The 27932-nt window shown below is 41.7% G+C and overlaps 1 protein-coding gene across 1 annotated transcript in view; it reads left to right on the plus strand.

Annotated features, from left to right (window-relative positions):
• The window catches only part of GPM6A (glycoprotein M6A), a 151441-nt gene that overhangs the window by 16238 nt on the left and 107271 nt on the right, over positions 1 to 27932 (plus strand). The window lies entirely within an intron of this gene.

Raw genomic sequence — 27932 nt, forward strand, 5'->3', positions numbered from 1 at the left:
TTACATAGTAACATAGTAAATGATAGCAGATAAAGACTTGTATGGTCCATCCAGTCTGCCCAACAAGATAAACTCATTTTACATGGTATGCAATACTTTATATCTATACCCGAGTTTAATTTGTCCTTGTCATTCTCAGGGCACAGACCATAGAAGTCTGCCCAGCACTCTTCTTGTACTAAAAGTTCTGAAGCTAATGTCGAAGCCCCTTAAAATTTACACTCAAGCGCATCCATATCTATTCAGTCACGATCAGAAATATATGTATGCAACTTGCTTACCTGTAAATGCAAGGGGACATTCACAGAGGAGATGCGTGGTCAGTCTAAAGTCATATCTACTTGTAACCCAGGCAAATTAAAGAATACCATAAGTTATATGTTTAAGTGCTGCATTTAGGTACACTCAGTGGCGTTCCTAGGGGGGCTGACACCCGGGGCGGATCGCTGATGCGCTCTGTCCCCCCGGGTGCAGTGCCCCACCTGGGTGCAGCGTGACCCCCCCCGGTGAAAGAACCCCCCCCCCCCCAGGTGCACGCCGCTGGTGGGGATGCCGCACGCCTGTCTGCTTCGTTCGTTTCCATGCTCCCTCTGCCCCGGAATAGGAAGTAACCTGTTCTGGGGCAGAGGGAGCACAGAACGAACATAGCGGACAGGTGCGCGGCACCCCCCCCTAGCGGCGTGCACCCAGAGCGGACTGCACCCACCGCCCCCCCTTGGTACGCCACTGGGTACACTCATTTACTCTTGCCATAGTCCAACTACAACTAAGGACCAGATTCCATATATGGCACTTAAAAAATCCGCTTGGAAAACATTTCTGCCTAAGCATATAACATTTAGGCATGGTATATATATATAATATGCTTAGTTGATATCCGAGCATCTAGAACTACATGCCTCCATTTACACCAACGAAAATGTGGCATAAATCCTGGCATGTAGATTTTCATGTACTAGGCCATATTGAGGGGCATAATCGAAGGGGGCACCCAGGTTTTGCAGAGGACGTCCTAGAAAAACGTCCTGATGAAGGGGCGGGGAAACCTGTGTTATCGAAACAAGATGGACGCCCATCTTTCGTTTCGATAATACGGTTAGGGATGCCCAAATCTTGAAACTTAGGTTGTCCTTAGAGATGGTCGTCCCTAGACTTGGACATTTCTGATTTTCGGTGATAATGGAAACCAGGGACGCTCATCTCAGAAACGACCAAATGCAAGCCCTTGGTCATGGGAGAAGCCAGCATTCGTAGTGCACTGGTCCCCCTGTCATGCCAGAACACCAACCGGGCACCCTAGGGGGCACTGCAGTGGACTTCATAAAAAGCTCCCAGATACATAGCCCCCCAACCCCCCCCCCCCCAAACCCCACTACCCACAACTGTACACCACTACCATAGCCCTTAGGGGTGAAGGGGGCACCTACATGTGGGTATAGTGGGTTTCTGGTGGGTTTTGGAGGGCTCACATTTACCACCACAAATGTAACAGGTGGGGGCATGGACCTGGGTCCGCCTGCCTGAAGTGCACTGCACCCACTAAAACTGCTCCAGGGACCTGCATACTGCTGTGGTGGACCTGAGTATGACATTTGAGGCTGGCATAGAGGCTGGCACAAAATATTTTTAAAGATATTTTTAGGGTGGGAGGGGGTTAGTGACCACTGGGGGAGTAAGGGGAGGTCATCCACAATTCTCTCTGGTGGTCATCTGGTCATTTTGGGCACCTTTTTGTGCCTTGGTCATAAGAAAAACAGGACCAGGTAAAGTCGTCCAAATGCTTGTCAGGGACACCCTTTTTTTTCCATTATAGGTCGAGGATGCCCATGTGTTAGGCACGCCCAAGTCTCGCCTTCGCTAAGCCTCTGGCACACCCCCATGAACTTTGGTCATCCCCACGACGGTAAGCAGTTGGGGACGCCCAAAATCAGCTTTCAGTTATACCGATTTGGGCGACCCTGTGAGAAGAACGCCCATCTTGCGATTTGTGTCGGAAGATGGGTGTCCTCTTTTGAAAATAAGCTGATTCTATAACAATGTGCGTAAATTTGGGAATGCCCATGAAACACCCATTTTCCTGCCTATGGCCACACCCCTTTTGAACTGCGTGCTTTAGAATTTAGGCACAGTTTATTACAGAACATGCTTAGCAAGTTATGTGCGTAAATTCTAATTATTGCCAATTAGCGCTCATTATTGCTTGTTAAGTGCTGTTAAAAATTTATAATGTTTAGATCTGCTTTATCATATATGTATTATGTTGTGTTACTGAATCAATGCGTTATTGCACTAAGTTCATATATGTGTAAAGGGGTTGTCCTATAAGGAATACAGAGCTTAAGAAAAAGATTTAGGGGTCCTTTTACTAAGGAAAATGGAAAAAAAAGTCCAAATATGGCACATAATGGCAGATGGACATTTTTCTTGCAAAAAAGCCCAAATTGCTATTTTCAAAACACACTTTTAAGATGTTTTTCTATTCAGTTCATCTGCCGTGCATCCAAATAACAATGGACCATGTCAGAGGTGTGCTGGGGGTGGAATTTGGGCTTTCCCACAACTTGGATGTTTTTCTGCCATAATGTAACAAAGCAAAAATGTTCAGGGCTAAAAGTTGGACATTTTGGTCTAGACCTGTTTCAATCATGACTAAGGGCCCCATAGCGAGACACATTTTGGTGTTTGTTTCCTCCTTTCCGCCAAAGGAGAGAGTTCCGCATAGTGGTTTCACTATACCAGTTTTCAAACTGGGTTTTATATCGTAGATACATTGTCCTTGTTACTCTAGACGTCTTTGAAAGACTGCAAAGACTCCTGAAGCAGGTCGGTTGGCTGCAAAAAGGCTGTGTCAAGTCTTTAAAGTTACACAAAAAATCTGGACTAAAAGCCTATAAAGTTACACAATAAATCTGGACTTATCTAGCATTGTCAAGAGACTTTTTTTGTGACATCTTCACTGTGTCTTGTGTGATTTTGAGTGTGTGAAGATTAGTGTTATTCTGTGTCTACATCGACAGTCAGAGAATATGCTGATACCAGAATACTGACTCCAGCCTTGTAGCACAGGTAGAATACAGGCAGGCAAGTCCTTGAAGAGGTCTAATATGAGTGACAGGATGTGAAAGTTGTTCTTGGGCGGTAAGGTATAGAGTCACATGTATAAATGTACCATAGATTCACTGCTGATACCTACAGGACCTGCACCTCTTTGAAAGGCCAGCTCTGGATGCAACATGCAGGTCTAATAGCAGGACTCCTTGTACTCTGACACTAGTAAGGCAGCTACGAATGGTGCAGTTCAAATGCATATGATGATACCAGTGCCTGACTGTATATATTAGAAAACACGGAAGCACAAGGATCCAAAGCCAGAGCCATCCATACATCTGAGTCTTTCACTTCTGAGCTATCAAGAGTAATCCTGAATAAAATAGGAGATGTGGAACAGGTGACAACTCTATTTCCTTCACAGGTTTCTCTAGTCCTTTAAATTCCCCACTAGGTACAAAGACTCAGGGGTCCTTTTACTAAGGTGCACTGAAAAATGGCCTGCGCTGCTGTAAATGTGTGTATTGGATGCGCACAGGTCCATTTTTCAGCGCACCTACAAAAAACGCCCTTTTTTCGACGAAAATGAACGTGCGGCAAAATAAAAATTGGCTCATGTCCATTTTGGGTCTGAGACCTTACTGCCACCCATTGACCTAGCGGTAAAGTCTCATGCGTTAACCGGGTGGTACTGGTCTACACGCGTACAATGCCGATTACTTCCCAGTTAGCGCCATGCACTGGAAAATTTCCGGCACGCTTAGTGGACACGTGTAAAAAATGGAATTACCGCCCAGGCCACACAAAGCCGGATGGTAGTTCAAAATTGATGTGCATAGGATGCACATACACGCCTTTGCGGCTTAGTAAAAGGGCCACTCATATTGTCACTCTCTAGGGGTGGAATTTGCATGCAGATCCTTCTGGAGCATCTGTGATATAAATTTCTTCTAGGTTGTAGAGGCTCCCTTCCTTTCAGTAGCAGTTTCCTGTTTATGCCTACAGGCTCAGATCCAGTAGTCAATCAGTCCTGCAAAACTTCAAATAAATATTTATTAGTGAGGTTTTATAGCCTTAAACTCCACAGCTCCTGAGTAAGATTCAGGCAAAAGAAAATTAGGAGGATTAAACCTCTTCCCCTACCCCTGCTGTTTGCCAATATCTCAATCAAGTCATTAAACTTTATTTAAATCTTTTCCCCAGCAGAGGGTTCAAACACTGTCTTCTAGACTCCCATTTAAAGCTCACCAGGGATCCTGCTGTGCAGGTTATAAACAAAGACTCTGAATATTCTTCTACACACTGCTAGTAACATTCACCTTTTTAAATCACCAAATCTCAGCATAAACTTGTCATCATGTGTTCCAGCAATGGTTTATCTAAAAGCTATTGTAAGAAAATAAACCTCAAGCTGAGAACAGCTTTAGTTCCACAGTTCATTCAAATGTTTTTTTTTCTCCTCCCCCAGGCAGGCTTAGGTTGCTGAAGGTCCCCCCCCCCCCCCCCCACACACACACACCCCCCACTCTTTAACCTGTCAACTAATCAAGCCTTGCTGCTTTGGTGCTGCAGAGGCTAAAACAAACAAACAAACAAAAAAAACATATTCAGGCTGCTGGGAGAGAATTAAAAACTCTTCACTGCCAAATAATTAGTCTTCCTTCTTCCCTGCATCTGCCCAGGTAAGGGTAGGGAAGAAGAAGGTCCCACCCTCTTGACCTGGTCCTCCTACAGACCTTTCAAATAGAATAACAAAAATGTTTTTAGTGTAAAAACACAACCAGCAGAACACAACCTCTCTGAGTGTCCAAACTCAGACTTAAGTTCATCAAGTGAGATTATACCTGCAGGTTCAGAGTGGATTTCCATGGCTTCTGGCAGGATGTTTGAGGTAGACTGGAACTGCTGTCTACCCAACTCCCTATTATTCCAATTACCCACACGTTCCCTTGGTTGCTTATGTAACTAATGAGTCCTCCTGTTCACTACCTTTTCAGATTAAATTGTTTTCAGACTATTCAATATTTAGAAGAACTCTGAAAACTTTCCTCTTCCAAAAATATGTAATATCAGGAAACTATTTTGATGGTTGAATTGTAATTCCTGGAATTTTGTTATCTAGTCTTCTTAAATGTAATCCGCTTAGAACTATGAAGGTATTAGCAGAATAGAAGCTTGTAACATAACATATGGAGGAGAAGAAAGCCAGAGACTATGGGGTCCTTTTTTTTATTCTGCAGGAAAAAGGGCCCTGCTGTAGCAGCGGGAGCCATTTTTCCCTTGTGCCAGGACCCTTTTTACCGCAGTGGAAAAAAGCCCCTAAAATAATGGCCATGCGGTAAGAGTACTCTTACCGCATGGCCATGCAGTGGGGTGGAGTAATTACTGCTACCCATTGAGGTGGCGGTAAGGGCTCCCGTGGTAACCTTGGAAGTAACTGGGCAGCATGTGGCGATGCCCAATTACCGCCGGGTTAGCGCTACGCTATTAAATTTAAAATATTTTCTGGCATGCTGAAAATGGTGCACTCTAGAGCCGGAACACCAGTGGCTGAGTTGGGCCAGTGATAGTTGCGGGATAGCATGTGGTAAGTCTGTGTTGGGCTTACCAATGCTTTGTAAAAGAGCCCCTATGTTTCCCAAAAGCCTTAACACCTTCCCATTGTAGATTGCTTAGCCATCCCCTGGAGCTTTTTCTGATCATGCTCTTTCCCCTATCCCAGGGATCTAGCAGGGGCGAATCACAGTAAGGATCCATTCCTAGGTTTTCTCTGTCAGCTTCCCATGGGTCTTTGAGGCTTCTGGGGGCTTTGTGAAGGTAAGATTCTATCTCTTCTTTTTCCTTATCTTCTGGCCTACCATTATGGTCACAATATTCATAACCAAGCTAAGGTTCCTGCAGGCAGTGAGATAAATCTAGGGTTAGGTTGACTTGTCCTGAAAATCAGCAATCAGATGACATTCCTAATTGGAACTGTGAATGCACAGCTATTCCCTTACAAACCCGTACACTAACATTCATGAGCAGGCTGTAATTATTTTCGCTAGTGTTTTCTTAGTACTGTAATTTTGTATAGTTCTTTGTGTTGTTATTTCTCTCCATGATTTTTTATAAAGCTCTTTGCCATTCTAGTACTAACTACTATGGGATCCTTTCACTAAGTTGCACTAGTATATGGGCTAAGTGCATCCTAACATTGTACTTTCCCAGGCACTAAGCCCATTTCTAGTGTGGCCATAAGTTTGGCCTTTTTAAGTGATATCCCTGGCCTTGTGCTAATGTTAGCATTATTGTGTGGCTACTGAAAAATATTAACGTGGGAGCACTTACTGTCTCCTATTTAGGAGGCACTGAGGTTCCTGCATTATCAATATTAGGGGGGAATTTGTCAATTAGTGTTAGGGTCTTAATGTGCATTAAGGAAATTTACACATGCAGAAGTCCATTCAGTGCACGTGAATTCCCTTAATGCGTGTTAAGGTCCTAGTACCCATGTGAAGGCTCTTCTGCTGCTTGATGAATTCTCCCTTTATTCAGGTAGGGCTCCTTTTACAAAGACACACTGGTGATTCTGGCACAGCAAATGAGATGAAGCTGATAGGAATTAAATGGGCTTTGTTGCATTTGCTGTGCGGGAATCGCTTTGTGTGTGTGCTAATATCAGTGTGCTAGCTGAATAGTGCTTCCACGCCCATTCTCCACCCCAACATGTCCCCCCAACATCAATAAATAAATAAATAAATAAATAAATAAATACTGCGCACTTAGCACGCACAAATAACAAAATGAATGCAAACCATTTTACTGCATCCTGCATTAGGCATATTAGTTTTTAACGCGGTTTAATAAGAGTTCTGCATATTGGATACATGTGACATCAGTCACACAACTGAGCTGTTAACCTACATATCCTTCTACTCTCATTCTAGGATAGTGTGGTTACCATGATAATTCAATTTAAAGATTAGTAGTGAAAAATAAAACAACAACACATTTTTTATTAGATTACCTTAACACATTTTTTTATTTGTTTTTGAAAGTCAAAACCAGTATGTTTGTCCTGGCCTAAAGAAGGAGGTTTTCAAAAAAATGTGTTTAGCTAGTGTAATAAAGAAAGGTATCACCATATTTTTTTCTTACTTTCTTTTTTGTTTTGTTTTTATTTGTTAGCTCTCATTCTGATAATTCCTCCTTTCTAGGTTAAAAGTGGTCCTTGCAAGAGAAAGGTTTAACCTATAACTTATAAGTCAGCTCACACAGCAACTCTAAGGGGGTCTTTTACTAAAGTCTGACTGCTAGCGTTTTTAGCTCATGCTACAAATCAGCTGGCACTAAATGCTATTACTAAATGCTAATGCTATTATTTACATTAGTAAAATACCACCTAAAGTATATAGGGATCCAAATGGTGGAATCAAATTCCCAAAGAAATAAGAAGCATAAATAATTACTTACTATTTCGCAAAAACATGAAAACATATCTTTTAAATAAATTATCTAATTAAGATTGAATTGTAAAATGAGAGAATTGTATATTTATGATTGATTCTTGTTAATTGTAACCTTATTCATTATATTGTTAATGTAATTGAGTTCTGCTAAATGTAAGCCACATTGAACTGAAATTTATTTTGAGATAATGTGGGATTTAAGAGCAAATAAATAAATAAACAAACAAACAAACAAACCTTGCATAGGTGAGCACCACCACAGAAGGCTGTAGTGTGGGGCAGGCATTGTCATAAAGCTGTAGATCTTTCATAGAAAGTTATGATGAGAGGAGCCTGACTACATCCAATATGGCTGCAAGCCGATGAGCTCCAGTCTGCAGGGCGTCTTTGAGATTTTAATCTAATCTAATCAATTGCTTATATACCACACAAATCCCAGCAAGACATTCAGGGTGGTTTATAGTACAAGAGTAAACAAAAAGCTGAAGGAGGAGAGAAGATAAGGGAGAGATGGGAGAGTTAGAGTGGCTAAAATTTGTCAAACAGTAGTTTTTTCAGCTTCTTGCAAAGTCATATATAGTTACATTCCAAGCGGATCATGACTGGCAGACAGTTCTATTCTGCAATGGCACAAAAGGAGAATATGGAGTTAGCCTGGCCTTTGCATTTTATGTTATTAACAGGATGGTATTTCAGTAGTATGCTGTCTTCTGGTAGATTCTGGTAGTATGCTGAATTCTGGTAGATTTATAGAAGAAACCGAATAGCTGGATCAGTAGTTCTGATGTATTTTCGTGAAGCATTTTGATGACTAGACAGATTGACTTGAAGGTGATTCGAGCTCTGGCATTTAGCCAATGTAGTTTACTTAGGTGTCCAGAGATGCTATAGGCAAATAGAAGAGGCAGCTAAGAACTCACTCCACTGTGATCTTCCAAACCTGAATGATGAGTCAGTCAATATTGAGTATCTTGATTTTCAAAAGGCAGTTGACAAACTACTTCATGAAAGACTCCAGAGGAAATTGGAGAGTCATGGAATAGGAAGTAGTGTATTATTGTGGATTTAAAATGGTTAAAAGATAGAAAACAGAGAGTAGGGTTAAATGGTCAGTATTCTCAATGGAGAAGGGTAGAAAGTGGTGTTCTCCAGGGGTCTATGCTGGGACTGTTGCTTTTTAACATATTTATAAATGATCTAGAGGTGGGAGTAGCTAGTGAGGTAATTACATTTGCTGGTGACAAAGTTATTCACAATTGTTAAATCGAAAGATGATTGTGAAAAATCACAAGAGGACCTTACGAGACTGGGCATCCAAATGGCAGATGATGTTCAATGTGTTCAAGTGCAAAGTGATGCATGTGAGAAAGAGGAATCAACTATAGCTACATAATGCAAGGTTTCAGTACTACTACTACTAATCATTTCTATAGTGCTACTAGACGATAGTCATCACTGTACAGTTTATATACAGGTACTTTTCTCTGTCCCTAGGTGGCTCACAATCTAAGTTTTTTGGAGGGTTAAGTGATTTGCCCAAGGTCACAAGGAGCTGCAGTGGGAATTAAACCCAGGTTGCCAGGGCTAAAGCCCATTTCACTAACCATTAGGCTACCAACCAGGAAATGATCTATGTGTCATCTTTGATGATATGTTGACACCCTCTACTCAGTGTGTGGTGGTGGCTAAGAAAGCAAATAGGATGTTAGTTATTATTAGGAAAGGAATGGAAAACAAAAATGAGTACGTTATAAGCCTCTGTATCACTCCATGGTGTGACCATCCTCAAATATTGTGTGCAATTCTGGTCACTGCATCTCAAAAAAGATATGGTAGAATTAGAAAAGGTACAGAGAAGGGCAATGAAAATGATAAAGGTGATGGATGACTTTCCTATGAGGAAAGGCTAAAGCAGCTGGGGCTGTTCAGCTTGGAGAAGAGATGGCTGAGGGGAGATACGATAGAGGTATATAAAATAATGCATGGAATGGAATGGGTAGATGTGAATTACTTGTATACTCTTTCCAAAAATACTAGGACTAGGGGGCACGCAGTGAAGCTATAAAGTAGTAAATTTAAAATGAATTAGGGAAAATATTTCTTCACTCAACCTGTAATTAAACTCTGGAATTCATTGCCAGAGAATGTGGTAAAGGCAGTTAATTTAGTGGGGTTAAAAAAGGTTTGGATAGCTTCCTAAAAGAAAAGTTGATAAGCCATTAATAAAATGACTTGGGGAAAATCCACTGCTTATTTCTAGGATTATTTTATTATTATTATTTATTGTATTTGTGTCCCACGTTTTCCCACCTCTTTGCAGGCTCAATGTGGCTTACAATATATCATGGATAATGGAAATAGCAAGAGATATACATTTGGTTTTACAGAAGGATTTTGGGTTACATGGTCATGAAGTACAAGATAGTGGCATTACAGAAGACATTGACAGACAAGGATAAGCAGCATAAAATGTATTTCACTTTTTTTGGGATCTTGCCAGGTGTCAGGATTGCTGATATGTCAGGATTGCTGGACATACTTAGATTAATATGAAACCAGCTTCTGATAACTCCCCCCTCCCTCAGGAATCCCTGAGGATGGCAGATGGACCAAATGTTGCCCAGCTGCCTACGAGCCCTTTGTTTCTCAAGTACCCCTAATTAACACACCTTTGTCCTTTCTGGGCATCTGGGACCAGGGCTCTCTGAGAACAATGAAAGCCAAACAGATAGGCTCCAAAACTAGGGACTTCAAAGATTAAAACCTATGAAAGTGCTTACCTTCCTTATATCTGGAGGTTGCAAAGGAAATAGCTGATAACAAAGGCTGGGAAGGAAAGAAGTTATTTGATCCCTCTCTGTTCTTGTTAGATATATAAGGCAGAGCACATGGCTCTGCGCTGGCTTTTCTCTTTCTTTCTCTGCACACCCCCATCTTTAGCCCCCAGAGCACCTGGCTCTGCTCCCCCCATCTCCTTCAGCCCTACCCCAAGGCTCTCTCTCTTTTTTCCTCTGAACACCCCTATCCTTACCTTTCTCTCCTTGATTCCCATCTAAACACACACACATAGATACAGAATTGTAATATTTATCTGTACTAAGTGCTGTGAGCCTATATATGCAAATACAATATACTTTCTCTATATATCCAAGCCCATGTGGATTGTGTATTGTGTATTGTTGGGAACCCACTGCCTCTACGAACTGGACCCGGGACCATAACTGGACAACGAATGCTGACACCAGGTACTTGTGACCTGGATTGGCCACTATTGGAAACAGGATGCTTGGCTTGATAGACCTTTGGTCTGTCCCACTATGGCAATACTTATGTACTTATGTACTTAATATGTGAGTTTTGTAGAGCAGTTGGGTGTAAAAACCTTCAGGTGCTGCTTCTGTCATCTGTGATAACTATGCTGTCTTTCTCTGTACATCAAGAAGACAAATCTTATCACATTGGTTCATGCCATGAGAACATCAAGGGTATATCACTGCAATACATACTACACTGGTGTGACTACAAAGGTTTTCTACCAATTCCAATTGATTCAAAATACAGCAGCATGATTGATAGTGAGTTGTAAGTGATGTGATCACATCACATCATTTATGCAAATAAATCACTGGTAATCAGTAAAACACAGGCATAAATTGTTTTTCCCAACTTTCTGAATAAATTGAAAAATATCAAACAATTACCACCAAACACCCTTCTGGTCACGATGGATGTAGAATCACTATACAGCAACATTCCACATGCGGATGGCATAGCTGCATGTGGAAGACTCCTAAAAAAAAATCCACACTGGACCATCAATACTCACCAGAAACTATTACAAAATTAATCAAATTCATTTTAACTCACAACTACTTCCACTTTAACAATGATATCTATCTACAAATAATGGGCACTGCAATGGGCACCAGGACAGCACCCCAATATGCCAACCTTTTTATGGCTGAGCTGGAAGAGACATTTCTGAGTACATACCAGACCAAACCTCTAAAATACTACCGGTACATCGATGACATTTTTATGATTTGGACAGAGGGGGAAGAAACTCTGAAACAATTTTACTATTCCTTCAATACATACCATCCTACAATCAGATTCAAAATTGACTACTCCCCAGAAAAAGTCAATTTTTTGGACACCATAGTCTCAATCAGTGATGGCTGTATACAAACATCTATATACAAGAAACCCACAGACAGATGTAGCTACCTCCACAACTCTAGCTTCCACCCTTCACATACAAAAAGATCCATTATTTACAGCCAAGCCACAAGATACCACCGTATCTGCCAGGACCCAGAGGATAGAGACAGACACCTTGAAACCCTGACTGCATCCTTCAAACAGAAAGGCTACAACCCCAAAATAATCTCCAAGAATATTGCCTCCTCCCTCAAAACACCCAGGGAAAATCTGCTACAGTACAAAGAAAAAAAAAAGCCAAAGACAGAATTCCCCTTGTAGTGACATACAACCCAGAGCTGGAGAAACTGAGAAAAATCATAAGAGACCTAAAGGCACTACTTCAGGAAGATGAATTACTGAAAGAGATATTCCCATCCCCACCAGTGCTGGCCTTCCGACAGCCACCAAATTTAAAACACAAGCTGATCAGAAGTAAACTTCCAACACAGACGGAAAAAGAAAAGGGCACGTTCCCGTGTAACACAGCCAGCTGCAAATTATGCCAAAACATTTCACAAGAACCCACAGTCATTCACAAAGGAAAAATATTCAACATAAAGGATGATTTTACATGCTCATCTTCCAATGTGGTATATATCATTCAGTGTAAGAAATGTAACGAAGGATGCTATATTGGAGAAACAGGCCAGATGCTTAAGACAAGATTCAATCTACATAGACATCACATGAAAATAGCCGGTGCCAGTCAGGCCCCCACCCCTGTGGGCCAACACTTCACAAGACCAGAACACTGCACCAGTGATTTCACAGTAAGAATACTGAAAGGTAATTTTAAAACAATACAGGAACGTATGACCTTTGAAATAAGAATGATTGAATATTTTGACACCCAACAAACAGGACTTGATAAGGATCTGGGTTTTCTAACTCATTATAAAACATAAAGCTGTATTTCTCTGTTTATTTCTCTGTTTATTACCCTCCTCTCACCTACCAACACCCATTCTGTTAGAATATCAATGAAATGCTTTGATGTCCCCATGCATACCCCCACCCTCCCACTCTGTCAGACAGTCAAAGTAATGCTTTGATGTTTCTCTCATATATACTATTTGCTACCTCATTTGCTTATTTCCGATCTGAGGAAGAAGGGCAACATTCGAAAGCTAATCAAGAAATGTATTAAGTTATGTCCAATAAAAAAGGTATCATCTTATTTTCTTTTCCATGTTTTATTTTGCTTGATTTCTATTGATAATCCAAACTTTATTAAACAATTTTCAATAAAACACAATTAAAGTTACAAGGGTGCAATATGGAGCAACATTTTAGGAAGGACATGTAGAGGGAATTCCAATGTAAAAGTAAGAATGTGTGAGATGGAGGAGATTGGTAAGCTTTGTTCAGGAGAGGGACCTGGAGGTGATGGTATCCGAGGATCTCAAGGTGATGAAACAATGCAACAAGTTGGTGGCTGTGGTCAGAAGGATGCTAGACTGCATAGGAATGGGTATAACCAGCAGAAGAAAAGAGGTGTTGATGCCCCTGTATAAGTAATTGGTGAGGCCCGCCCCACTTGGAGTACTGTGTTCAGTTTTGGAGGCCATATCTTGCTAAAGATGTAAAATGACTTGAAGTGGTTCATAGAAAAGTGACCAAAATGGTATGGAGTTTGCATAGCAAGATGTATGAGGAGAGACTTGTTGACCTGAACATATATACCCTGGAGGAAAGGAGAAAGCAAGGTGATATGATGCAGACGTTTGTAAGGTATAATCCACAGACAATCATTTTCCAGAGATGGGAAGGTGGTAGAACTAGAGGATATGAATTGAGATTGAAAAGGGACCGACTCAGGAATTATGTCAGCAAGTATTTTTCAGTGAGAGGGTGGTAGGCACCTGGAATGCCTTTCCGTGGGAGGTGCTGGAGACGCAAATAGTAATGGGATTCAAAACTGTGTGGGATAAACACATAAATACAAAGGAATCCTGGTTGGAATGAATGGATCCAAAAAAGCATAGTGGAGATTAGGTAGCAACACCGCTAATTGGGAAACATAGCTAGTGTTGGGCAAGACTTCTATGGTCTGTGGCTTGATTGTGGCTGAATAGATTTGGATGGGCTATAGTGGAGCTTTTCAGGAGCTTCAAAAACTTCAGAAATTTAGAACAAGAACATTGCCAGGCAGACGTCTACGGTCTGTGCCCTGAAAATGGCAAGGATACATCAAGATCGGGTGTATATATGAAGTATCACATCATATCATATGTAATAAGTTTATCTTGTTGGGCAGACTGGATGGACCGTATAGGTGTTTATCTGCCATCATCTACTATGTTACCATGTTACTATGCTAATTAGGATTTGCAGGCATCTAGCTGTGTGCTATTCTATAAGGCATGGTGCCTACCTCTACTAGTGAGTAACTCAAAAGGAGGCATGGCCATGGGCATGTCAGGGGCATGCTGAAAAGTTGCACGAATAGTTACAGAATACTGCCTCAGTGTGCCTAATTTGGGCAGCAGCATTTACACCAGGTTTCCACAGGTGTAAGTCTTTGTAGAATAGCACATAGTGCCCATTTTTTCAGTGCCCATTTATGAACGTTATTGATAGAAATTCCCCCCCTCCCCTAGGGTGAATTCTGTAAATGGTGCCTAAACATCCGGTGCCAAACAACCCTCCCCCCACTTAGGTGCTATTATATAAACTGTGCATAAAGTTAGGCATGGTTTATAGAAGACTGCTTAAGTGCAGGGGTTGTATGTAAATTTAGGCACGTCGATTTGCACCAACCAAAATTTGGTACAAATGCCTGCACCTAAATTTATGTGCGGAACCCCCTTATTTTATAATTGCAAATGTAACTGGAATCCATACTCATGCACTGCCCCAATGTGCCCATGACCCTTCCATTTCCATGCCCCTTTTTCCAGGATGCATGAAAAATTTAGGCATGGATCACACACCTAAATTTACACATGTACATGTTCATTTCATTTAGCACCAATATTTGCTCGTTAAGCCAATTATTCACACTAATTGGCTATTTATTCTATTAAATTGCATGTGCAATTTTTAGCGCTTTTTATAGAATTAGGGGCTTATGTATAACTGAAATATTAGCCACCAACATAGTGATGGAAAGAGACCCTTATTTATAGAAAATACTATTGAAGAATCTAGTCAGAATTAGTTGTTTATAGAGTTTTGTAAAAGATGAATGAATAGCCAGAGTAATGAAAAAACATTCTTGCCTGGAGTTTTCCCCAGATTTAATTGCCTATGCAAACTCATTTTCAGTAACTGAATTTTCTAAGCTAAGAGAAGCCTCATGTGTTATTGAAGGCAAGTTCAATCTCTTAACAAAGTCATCTACCTCCCCAATCTGCCAACTTAATTCAGATGAATATAGGCATGAAGCCAGATTTTAGAAAGAAAGTGTAAATTGGAATTGAGACATCCAGGTTAGGGCATGTCAAATTAAGGTAGTATTTTAGGAAAAAGATCTTACACCATAGAACCTTTTCTAAAACACATGCAGGAATGGACATGCACGATGTAGTTACATGTTGTGGCAGCACTCATGTTTCATTTGTCCATATCTAAAAACATCAATGGATGCAAACCTTGTTATTTTAATTGTGTTTTTGGTGTCAGCACTTAACATGTTTATGTCTGTCAGAAAGCTTCCCAGTCTCTATTTTCTACAAAATACAAATACATTTGTATCCCGCCTTAACCCAAAGCGAGTAACAAGGACTATCACTAACCACACCCTCTCCAAAAGACATTACATGATACCCGCAAGTGAGCCTTCTCTGGAGTAGCTCCCTCACTCTGGAATCCACTGCCTGAAAGGCTCCGCTTAACACAAGACTATCTCTCCCTACACTCCTCCCCAGGAACTCCGTTCACTAGGTAAATCTCTCCTAACTGCACCCTTCTCCTCCACCGCTAACTCCAGACTCCGTTCCTTTTATCTTGCCGCACCATATGTCTGGAATAGACTTCCTGAGCTGCTACATCAGGCTCCATCTCTGGCCATCTTCAAATCCGGGCTAAAAGCTCACCTGTTTAATGCTGCTATTAACTCCTAACTTTTTCATTTGTTTGTAACCCTTATCTTATCTTCCTCACTTCAATAGTCCCTTATCCCTATGTGTCCTGTCTGTCTGTCCTGACCCTTATTCTTAATTTGCCCTGTCTGTCCAAATTAGATTGTAAGCTCTCTTGAGCAGGGATGGTCTCTTCATGTTCAATTGTGAAGCGCTGCTTACGTCCGGTGGCACTATATAAATGATAAGTAGTAGTAGTAATAGTAGTAGTAGTATCTCTACTTTAGGAACCAGGTGAAAGCTTGGCTCTTCAACCAGGTCATTAATGGAAGAAGTAACTAATGTGTTACTCTCACTCACACAAACAAGGAGTGACATGGGCTGCACATACTGCAGCAGGATATGTTTACCCACTCCTACTGTAGCTGAGATAATATTTAGCCATCTCTTTGACCTCATGTGCAACTTTCTTTAAATCAGTCACCTTACTTTCTAACTCTTCTTACTCTCTTACCTATCTATATGTTACATCTTTGCTTTACCCTTCATTATCAATTATAATGTTCTATTACATATTGTGTTGACATTGTAAGTAGTATACACTATGCCATACTTTGTACAGTTATTTGAATATTTTTATTGCTGTAATTGCCTATTGCGCATGTTTGATCTATTCTTACTGTATACTGCCTTGAGTGAATTCCTTCAAAAAGGCGGTAAATAAATCCTAATAAATAAATAAATCATACATAATCAATAAATTAAAAAATGAACCAACAATCATTTTAAACATACAATCAAAACTAAATCTAAATGATATAAGTCCCTTCACAGATAGTGCATGTCTCAGTCACTTCAGTATCCTTCATTCCTCTAGAAAGGCCTTTAAACTGTCGCTTGAACTGTTGAGTATTATCGCATAATCTTAGTTGACCAAGAAATTTATCCCAAAGTGAGGGTCTAGCAACAGAGAGAGCACATTTATTTATTTATTCATACTTGTATCCCACAATTATCCAAAAATGAGTATCGTTTCTATGTGGCTTACATTTAGCAATTGTTAGAGATTACATTGATTCAATTATATTTACAAGGTTGTATGATGCTGTGTTTTGCAGTGGTTGGCAAGATAACTGTTAGTGCGTATGGAATAGTCATTGGGTTTCTTGAGAAGATACCTTAGCTCATTTCTTAAATGAAAAGATGTGTTACAATTAGTGGTTGTGTTTTGTATTGTTGATCCAGAACATGCTCTCATTTCAGCATAATGATACATCAGAGGAGAAGGTAAACACAACTGTTTCAGTCTTTCAGACCTTAGTGATTGTCTCGGACAATACATCCTTCAAACATTACTAAAATATACAGGTACCTTCTCATATACACATTGATGTATCAAAATAAGAACTTTAAACATAACTCAATACCTAACAAGCAACCAATGGAGCTTTTTTATTATTATTTTTTTTTAGCACCGGAGTGCTCCAGAAATTAACCATGCTGCTGCATTCTGAATGATTTACAGAGCCTGAAAGCTGGATGATTACATACCCAAATATAAAGAGTTACAGTAATCAATTTTTGCCAGAACCAAGGCTCTGCATGATCATCTGGAAATCTGATGGCGGCACCATCCCCTTCAACTTGCTCAATAATCGAAGCTGAAAAAAAAACTGCAGAAATGACTTGATCTACTTGCTTTTGCATGATTAAGTTTGCATCTAGAATAACACCAAGGCTTCGAATAAATGGTTTAACAATAAGGTTCACCCCAAATTATCAGCTAAAAAACCCCTTCTTTATACATATCGTTCTTCCTTAAACGTGCTTGTAACATCTTTCAAAATTTGCAAACATTAATTTACTTTGGGCTTCTTTTACAAAGCTTCACTACTGATTCCCACGTGACAAATGAGAGGAAGCCCATAGGAACTGAATGGGCTTCCTCTCATTTGCTGTACTGGGAATAGGTAGAATGGCTTTGAAAAGAGGCCCTTAGCTTTTCCTTCTCCACAGTGTGTTCTTTAAAAGTGAGAAATCTTCCTCTGGTCCAGTGGTGATCCTAGCCTGCATGACACTCGGGGCGGATCGCTGATGCACACCCCCGGGTGCAGCACCCCCCCCCCCGGCGAAATGACACCCCCGGTGCACACCGCTGGGGGGAGGGGTGCCGTGGCGTGCACCTGTCAGCTGAGTTCGCTAACTTCGCTGCAGCTCCCTCTGCCCTGGCCGGAACAGGAAGTAACCTGTTCCGGGGCAGAGGGAGCTGCAGCGAAGTTAGCGAACTCAGCTGACAGGCACGCGCCGCGACACCCCCCAGCGGCGTGCACCCGGGGCGGACCGCCCCCACCGCCCCCCTTGGTACACCACTGCTCTGGTCTTATTTTATATTCCGATGGTGGCAAGTGTTTCGAAGTACACTTTCATAATCAACCTCTTCATCAGGGATTTAAAATTGGACCATAACTTCCTTTAGCTGTGACTACCAAAGCCCTCCCAGTATTTCCTTTTAGTATTTCAATAATTTTATGGTGAGAATACTAAAAGGAAATTTTAAGACATTCCAGGAAAGCAAGACCTTTGAAGTCAAAATGCTGAAATATTTTGACGCCCATCAGACAGGACTTAACAAAGATCTTGGCTTTCTATCCCATTAGAAACCATACAGTTCTAATGCTTTGTCACCCTCTTATCACCCATCCAGCTCTCCCTGTCTCTCACCCAACCAGCTGTCCCTGTTTCTCATCTAACCCGCCCCTACCCTCTTCCTGTGAGACCGTCATTGGAATGCTTTTATGTTTCATATATGTATTCTGAGATTTGTCAACATTAATCATCTTATTTTGTTTTCACTGTTTTGCTTTATTTCTATTTATCAACCTCATCATAAACACTACCATTTTGCAAGCCTAATAAGATTGCTTGCTATTTCAGCTAAGATTTTGTTGAGGGCACCCCTTTTGGCCTCAGTTTGAATTTTGATATGCTAAGTTTGGTAAGTCATATACAATTTTTCACTTGTTTATAGTTCATCTAGCATAAGTTTTTCTTCAGCCTTTTCTTGGCTATTAAAGATATATATTTTTTCATGAATAACTTGCTTTGATTATATCTCACAGAGTATCCTCAGCAACTTGCCCAGGACCTGTTTTATCCAACTCTGGAGTTAGTATTACATTGAAACACATCATTTCAAAACTCCAAGATCATTCCACAACCTTATGTGAAAATCATTTCATATCACCAAATATTGTGGGTTAAAAGAACACTATCAGGCTTATTTTCAAAAGAGAAGGGCTTCCCTCTTTTGACACAAATCGGGAGATGGGAGTCCTTCTCCCAGCATCGCCCAAATTGGCATAATCAAAAGCCGATTTTGGGCATCCTCAACTGCTTTCCGTTGCGGGGATGACCAAAGTTCATGGGGGCATGTTGGAAGCATAGTGAAGGCGGGACTGGGGCGTGCTTAACACATGGGCATCCTCTGCCGATAATGGAAAAAAGAAGGTCATCCTTGCCGAACACTTGGTCGACTTTACTTGGTCCTTTGTTTTTTTACGACCAAGCCACAAAAATGTGCCCTAAATGACCAGATGACCACTGGAGGGCATCGGGGATGACTTCCCCCTACTCCCCCAGTGGTCACTAACCCTCTCCCACCCTAAAAAAATTTAAAAAATATTTTTTCCAGCCTCTATGCCAGCCTCAAATCTCATACCCAGCTCCATGACAGCAGTATGCAGGTCCCTGGAGCAGTTTTAGTGGGTACTGCAGTGCACTTCAGGCAGGCGGACCCAGGCTCATCCCCCCCTACCTGTTACGCTTGTGGTGGTAAATGTGAGCCCTCTAAAACCCACCACAAACCCACTGTACCCACATCTAGGTGCCCCCCTTCATCTCTAAGGGCTCTGGTAGTGGTGTACAGTTGTGGGGAGTGGGTTTTGTATGGGGTTTGGGGGGCTCAGCACAGAAGGTAAGGGAGCTATGCACCTGGGAGTTTTTTCTGAAGTCCACTTCAGTGCCCCCTAGGGTGCCCAGTTGGTGTCCTGGCATGTCAGGGGGACCAGTGCACTACGAATGCTGGCTCCTCCCATGACCAAAGGGCTTGAATTTGGTTGTTTCTGAGATGGGCGCCCTTGGTTTCCATTATCGCCGAAAATAGGGGGCAACCATCTCTAGGGACAACCATCTCTAAGGTCAACCTAAATGTTGAGATTTGGGCGTCCCTGACCGTATTATCGAAATGAAAGATGGCCGCCCATCTTGTTTCGATAATACAGGTTTCCCTGGCCCTTTTGCGGGGACGTCTTGCGAGGGTGCCCTTAGGAAAACATGGGCGCCCCGTTCAATTATGCCCCTCCACATTCTATAAACATGAAAAAAATGGAGGAAAAAGGCCTCATAAATCACCAGTGGTGCTTCAGTGCTTTCACACATAAACTTAGTCTCCACCAAGACTTGCAATTATCATTGGCCAAAATAAGCTCCTTTTATATGCAGTCACTTTATTATATATCACATCTTCATTTTTAGTACTTTTTTAAAATAAATAAAAAGCACCTTTATAGTGCAACAAGCAAGTTCATATGATCAAGACTTCAAGCACACTTATACTCCCGATGGGATCCCGTTTCGCTCAAAGCTTTAAGGGAGTGTGCCCAGAAATGATTCAGCATTTTGTTACATTCATCTTCAATGCCAAAACCCCACCCTATAAAGAGAGCTCCATATGCGAAAGTGTGAATTCTGTTAGGACCTGTGAAATTAACTGTGACTAGTTATTAGTAGGGGCAGTGAGTGAGCAGCAGTCCTTCACCTACAGTCCTGCCAGTAATGAAGGGCAGGCAAGCTCTACAGGACTCCAGGGAACTTACCTGGCCTTAGCAATTGAAAACATGTTTTACTTTTCAACTTCATTTAATGTACTGCAAATAAAAATATTAACTAAGTGGTTTATATATAAAATAATAGAGGAAAAAAGAGAAAATAAGGAGAGACACATATAGGAACCTAGCTTACAATATTTAGTATAAAAGCTATTAAAAAAATCTCTAATACATTATAAACATGCAAATTAAAATGATTAAATATACTAGTATACAGAAGGAAAGAAGGAAGTGAAAATATGGACAACACTATGATAAAGGTTCTGCTAGCAAAAGGTCTTCATTCAAGCTGTGGAAAAAATCCAGTAGTACTTCAGGGCTGAACTGTCTATCCAGTCTGCCCAACAAGATAAACTCATTTTACATGGTATGTGATACTTTATATGTATACCCGAGTTTGATTTATCTTTGCCATTCTCAGAGCACAGAGTGTAGAAGTCTGCCCAGCACTGTTCTTGTACGAAAAGTTCTGAAGCTAACATCGAAGCCCCTTAAAATTTACACTCCAGCCCATCTCTATCTATTCAGTCACGATCATGGCATAGACCGTAGAAGTCTGCCCAGCACTAGTTTTGTTTCCTAATTACCGGTGTCGCCACCTAATCTCCGCTAAGATTCCGCGGATGCATTCCTTCAAAACAGGATTCAATTGCATTTATCCCATGCATGTTTGAATTCCATTACCATTTTCATCTCAACCACCTCCCTCTCCATGAAAAAATACTTCCTGACATTAGTCCTGAGTCTGCCCCCCTTCAACCTCAATTCATGTCCTCTAGTTCTACTGCCTTTCAGTCTCCAGAAAAGGTTCATTTGCAGATTAGTACCTTTCAAATATTTAAACATTTGTATCATGTCACCCTTGTTTCTCCTTTCTTTCAAGGTATACATGTTCAGATCAGCAAGTCTCTCCTCGTACAATTTGCAACGCAAATCCCATACCATTTTTGTAGCTTTTCTTTGCACTGCTTCCAGGCTTTTTACATCTTTAGCAAGATACGGCCTCCAAAACTGAACACAATACTACAAGTGGGGCTCCACCAATGACTTGTAGAGGGGCATCAACACCTCCTTTCTTCTGCTGGTTATGCCCCTCTCTTTGTAGCCTAGCATCCTTCTGGCCACGACCGTCGCCTTGTCACATTATTTCTTCACTTTCAGATCCTCAGACACCAACACCCGAAGGTCTCTCTCCTGAGATGAGCTTACTAATCTCTCCCCTCCTGAAGAGGGAATGCTTTCACTAAAAGGTGGGTCTTCAGAGCTGCCTTGAATCTTGGCACTGCTTCCCACTAGGAGCTGCAGGCTCAGCATACAGAGAACAGTGCTATCCCATTTACCTTTTAAAAATAAAAAGAAACTGTCATGAAATGCCTAGCCACCTACCTGGGGTTACCCGTGACCACTTAGAGGATCTATCCCCAGCACAGCTCAGGTTCACCTGCATCTGCCGCTTCTGCTCTACACTAGCACCCTCCTCCCACCGACTGGGTTACAACCGCTTCTGGGCGAGTCTCCCACTTCCACTCTCCAATTATCTCCAGTGATTTCTATGTTACTGGAGCCACACTCCCAGTGGTCCCACAGTTCCCAGAAATCACTCACAGACCCAACACACAAACCACCAGTCCAGACAAACAAGAAGAATAAACAATTGTGTTTGTTCTCAGAACTTAGAACAGTGGACAAAAAAAACCCATGCAAATAGCAAACAGTAACAAGTAACTGAACAATGGATCAATTAGAAAACCAACTAAACATCTGTATACTGTCTAAACAGTACCTGGGAAGGTCAGGATGTAGAACTGTTCACAGAGCCTCAGCAAAGAGATCTGTCTCTCTTTCCTTCCAGGCTAAGACTAAAGCAACAGCCAGCATCTGCTGAGTAATTTCAAACTCCAGGTCAATCAGTGCCCAGAACAGTCAAGTTTCAAATAAAAGCTGGTTACATCACTACAGGCACTTCCTATTATCTGTGTGGCAACTAAAAGAAAGAGAAGTCAGTCCTCTGTAACAGCTTTAAGCATAAACATGCACCGTCTGCTGGCCAAACAGGAGAAATACACTTCAGACATATTTAAGACAGGAAAATATCCAATACATTTTACAGGCTTTAAACACACTATTTCTTTACAACATGTATGTTGCCATGTCAATATTTTAGATGTCCACAAGTGTAAAATGGGTGCTACTGAGCACGTCCTGCGGTAAACCATTTTAAGCCTCGGTAAGTGAACAGTAGTGCTTTCTGCAGCTTAGTATAAGGGCCCCTATTCCCCTAATTCTGTAGATGTTGTCAAACATTGCATGCACAAATTTGGGTGAGTGCAATTTAATTAAATAACAAGCTAATTAGTACCGATAATTGGCTTTTTAAGCAATTATTGGCATCTGCACCTAAATTTTACACATGATTTGAAAAAGGGGGCATGGAAATGGGAGGATGAAGGGCAGAATGGGGACATTTCTAAAATTAACATGCATTGTTATAGAATAACAATGGGGATATACACTTAATTTAGGCACATATATTTTGCACCACATTTCAGTTGATTCAAATGGCCACACCTAAAGTTAGGCGCAATTCCCAGGTGTATGCATTATTCTATAAACCATGCCTAACTTTAAGCACAGCTTATAGAATAGCACTTTTTTGATGCCAATTGTTTTGGTGCCATATAAAGAATCAAGGTCCAAATCTCTGTGGGAAACAGGGCTGGCAAGATAGGCTGCCTGTGGGGAGAAAGCTGTATTCCTTTTAATCCAATTGACCACTCCGCAGTCAGCAGATTAAAACAGTTTGTTCTTCAGCTTCTGGTATTCCCCCAGCGGAACTCTTGTATTCTCCTCTTAATGGGGTATATGTTACAAGCAGTGGTGTGCTGGTAAATTTTTAACAACAGGCTCTCTCCCCGGACCACCTCAGCCCCCCCCCCTGTCCACCACTGCGCCCCCCCCCCCCGTCCACCACTGCGCCCCCCCCAAAAAAAAAAAATTTGCAGAACTGGCTATAGTGGGGGAGGGGGGCAATGCATTACTCTCTCCAGGGAAAAAAATTAAATGATCCCAGGTTCCAATCTAATTCATGTTTAATGTGGGATAAAATGCCATAAATAAGTAAATAAATATAAACTTTTAATGTTGAGCACCTGATTCTCAAAGTGAACATATTCCAACCACTATAATGAAAATAAAATGATTTTTTTTCTGCCTTTGTTGTCTGGTGACTGTTTTTCTGATCATGCTGGCCCAGTATCCGATTCTGCTGCTATCTGTCCTCTTAACTCCGTTTCCAGGGCTTCCTTTCCATTTATTTCTTTCCTCCTTTCTTCTTCATTTCTGGTCCTCAGCTTCTGCCTATTTTCTTCATCCATGTGCAGTTTTTCTCCTCTCTTCCTTTTCCCTCATCTCCTTCCTCACTCTTCTCTCCCCTCCATCCATGTCCAGCATTTCTTCTCTCTCCCCTCCTCTCCCCTGCCCTGCATGCACCCATACCCAGTGACCCTCCTCTGCCCTGCCCTGCATGCACCCAGATGACCAGCAGTGACCCTCCTCTCCCCTGCATGCACCCTTGTCCAGCAGTGACCCTCCTTTCTCCTGCCCTGCATGCACCCATGTCCAGCAGTGTACCCTCCTCTCCCCTGCCCTGCATGCACCCATGTCCAGCAGTGACCCTCCTCTCCCCTGCATGCACCCTTGTCCAGCAGTGACCCTCCTTTCCCCTGCCCTGCATGCACCCATGTCCAGCAGTGTGCCCTCCTCTCCCCTGCCCTGCATGCACCCATGTCCAGCGACCCCCCTCCATCCACCCATGCCCAGCAGCGACTCTCTTTTCCCCCCTGCCACCCCCTCCCGAGTTGTTTTGTGAATTCTTCTTCTCCTCCCTCCCTCCCGATCTGGTCCCTCACCACCCGCTTGTTTTTTAAATTCTTCGCTTCCAGCGCCGAGTCGCCGACTGTCCTGAGTCCTCCCTTGCCGATTCGTGCTTCAAAATGGCCGCTGAGACTTCAGCCAAAGTCTCGCGAGGCCGCCTCTGGAAGTCTCGGCGTCCATTTTTAAAGCGCAAATCGGCAAGGGAGGACTCAGGACAGTCGGCGACTCGGCGCTGGAAGCGAAGAATTTAAAAAACAAGCGGGCGGTGAGGCGGATCCGGAGGGAGGGCGGAAAGCCAGAGCCGGCTCACTATTTTCAACAACCGGCTCGCAAGCCGGAAGAAAATTTAACAACCGGCTCTTGCGAGCCGGTGCGTGCCGGCTCCAGCACACCACTGGTTACAAGTCACTCTTAAACAGGGTTATTTACACTTTATACAGCTCCAGATCATGCCTATCCACAAAGACAGTGTTCCAAAGGTTGTGCTCCTCTCTATGTTTCCAGGTTCAGACCCTTCTGGTCTAACCTCCACCCAGGGTGACCTTTGTGTTTGTTCACCCTGGCTATGGGATGGACACTCCCTGGCTCCGATCCACGCTCCCAGGTTGGATCTCTCTACTGCCCACCCAGAGCTCTCCTTCACAGTTACTGTTTCTCCTGACAGCAACTCTCCTTTTCCTTAGCCAATAGATTTACTTCTTTTCAATGGAATCCCCATTCTCCTTCTTTGGGTCAGTTGGCAGGGGCTTGCAGGCAACCAGAGACCCATAGCTACAAACAGAACCCCTCCAAACCCCAAAAGACTCCCCCCTTACAGGGCCACCACAACTCTATCTCCTCTTAGTCTCCTCCCCCCTCCCTTGTCATTCTTCCTCTCTCAACATTATCTCTCAGCATTTTATTTCAGAACTACTTCCTTGGGCCAAGCCTCCTCCCACCCAGGGATCTCCCAGTCACTTCCCCCAGTGACTCTCTACAGGGATTTACTCTCTTAGTTTTCCCAACCTAGTAGGGGATTACAGTAGCTTCAACTCAACATAAATTGATCTGAGATGACTCCAAAAGCAAGTTGATTGCAGACTTTCCAAAGACATCTAACTTCTCTGTGCACTCTGGGAACATCCAAACACTGGAAGATATTTTAAGAAAAGTAGCATAGTTTGTTGAGGTATGTGTAAAATTTCTCAGGTGTAATATTTGAACCACTCTTGTAGTGGCGCATTAGAAACTTCAGGGAAACTAATCATACGAAGGCAATTCTTCCTGCTAACATGCTCCAGTCAATTTTTCCACAAGAGCACAACATTATTGAGAACTAAAAGCTAAATTCTGAGCTCCAGGGTACTACTTTGTCTTGCACAGTCACATAAAACTTGACATTATGGTGCATTTTTGTTCTTGTGAAATAATTTTGTGAAAGAATCTATGTACTCTGTATGCTGTCACAGCAACATTTCTAAGCAAGCTATAGCCTTCTAATCTCTTCCAAGTTTTAAAACCTTGGGAATAGATAATATATTTCTTCCTGCCTTCCTTGTAACGATTGATCATGCATATAAGTCCCAGCAGCACCCGAGTCACCAATAGCACCTGCCACTGAGTCCTCTCTAAATGATATTGATCCGATAAAGATCACCTTGTACCACTGCAGGCTTTTCTCTACAGCTCAATTGATTCAGGCTCTAATCCAGCATGTTGCTGAGCAGCTTGCTTCAATGAGTTTCCCAGGTCCAGGCCTTCTCCTTTATGGGGAAACAAGGACTACAAATAAAAAAATATATATATTTTCTCTTTTATTTATTTATTTTTAAATGGTACTTAAAGATACAGTTTGAACAAAACTACCTCATCTGTTAGGACTGTGCCACAACATTAAAAACATAATTTTGGTATGACCAACAAATGTCTACCCATGTTTTTTCAAATTTTGCAGTTGAATCATCCAAGAGCACTTTGATACTCAAAATTACCCAAGAGTAAATAATTGATCTCTTGAATTGTATTCAGAGGAGATGGAAGAAGAATCTGATATTCAACTTTATCCTCAAATACAAGACATTTCCCTTAGGGGCCCTTTTACCAAACTGCAGTAAAAACAGCCTTAGCACATGCTTACTAAGGCCATTTTTACCACAGGGGTAAAATGACTGTTTTTTTTCCTATTTTTTAAATTAATGGCCATGTGCTAATTTTACCATTAGCACGTGAGCCTCTATTTTGTAGGCAGTAAGGAGTCATGCACTGATCATGTGCTAATCGGTTAATGTGCAGCAATGTAGCTGTGCCAACGGATTAGTGCAGAACCTGCCTATGCTCTGCCTCTCTACCCACCTCAAGTGCTAAAAAATATCTATTTTAACACATGGGAAGTGCGCTCCAATGCCAAAATTACCACAGAACACCTGAGCATGCCCCACAGTAAGGTAATTCAAGCTGTGGTAAGGATGTGTTTGTACTTATGGCAGCTTAGTAAAAGGACCCCTTAAAGATCTAAGGGTATTCTATGGCATAGTAAATCTTTGTTCAAATTTCTTTACTGAAATTCCTTAGAAAATCAGGACTACATCTCCATGCACACACTAGGATATAACCAGAACTATTTCTAGCACTTTCTCCTGATCTAACTCTCTGATCATCAAGTTCAACTGTCAAGATCTACCTGAGTAAAATCACACTGTGACAGATGCTGTAATTCATTGGATTCTATTTTATAAGTAATTCCATTAACTTGGTCACTGCATGGGTCAAACTAATCGGCCAGTAATTCACAGCTTCTTCTTTACTATCAAGTGTTTGAAAAGGAACTATGTCTACCCATGTCAAGTCCTCCTGAAGCACTCAGTTCTAAAACATAGTATGGAAAAAGTCAGTCAGTGGAGCTGCAAGAATTTTAATGATTACATTTTAAGGGCTCCTTTTACAGAACTGCAGTAGAAAGTGGCCTTAGCATGTCCTTTTGCGAGCCTTTTCCGTGCGCTACCATTTCTACAGCAGCTGGAAAATGGTCATTTTTTTTTTAATTTTCTGAATTAATGGCCACATGGTAATGTTAAAATTATAAAAACCATCAGTTTGAATAAACACACAAAGAGACCTTCATGGTTTCCAAGAAGACCAAAAACAAAATATTTATCAGAAATGAAACCTCAAAATCTCCCAGTGAGGAACTTCAATTAGAATAATAGCATCACATAGTGATACTCAACTGATAATGGAGTAAGTTATTATTATTGGTTTCTATTGTTACTAATGGGGGGGGGGGGGGGGAGGAACCAGTGTAAAAAAAATTCTCGATTTTGGAGAAAAACAATTGGTTCAAAAAAAAAAAAAACAACCTCAAGTTTTACCAATTAAACATAAAACATTAAGGAATGTGAAACATATACAAAACAACTCATGATCATGTTCAAAAAATTGGCAGAAACTGCAGGCAAATGTCACCACAACAG

Source organism: Microcaecilia unicolor, chromosome 2 (assembly GCF_901765095.1).
Source record: "Microcaecilia unicolor chromosome 2, aMicUni1.1, whole genome shotgun sequence".
Lineage (NCBI taxonomy): Eukaryota > Metazoa > Chordata > Amphibia > Gymnophiona > Siphonopidae > Microcaecilia > Microcaecilia unicolor.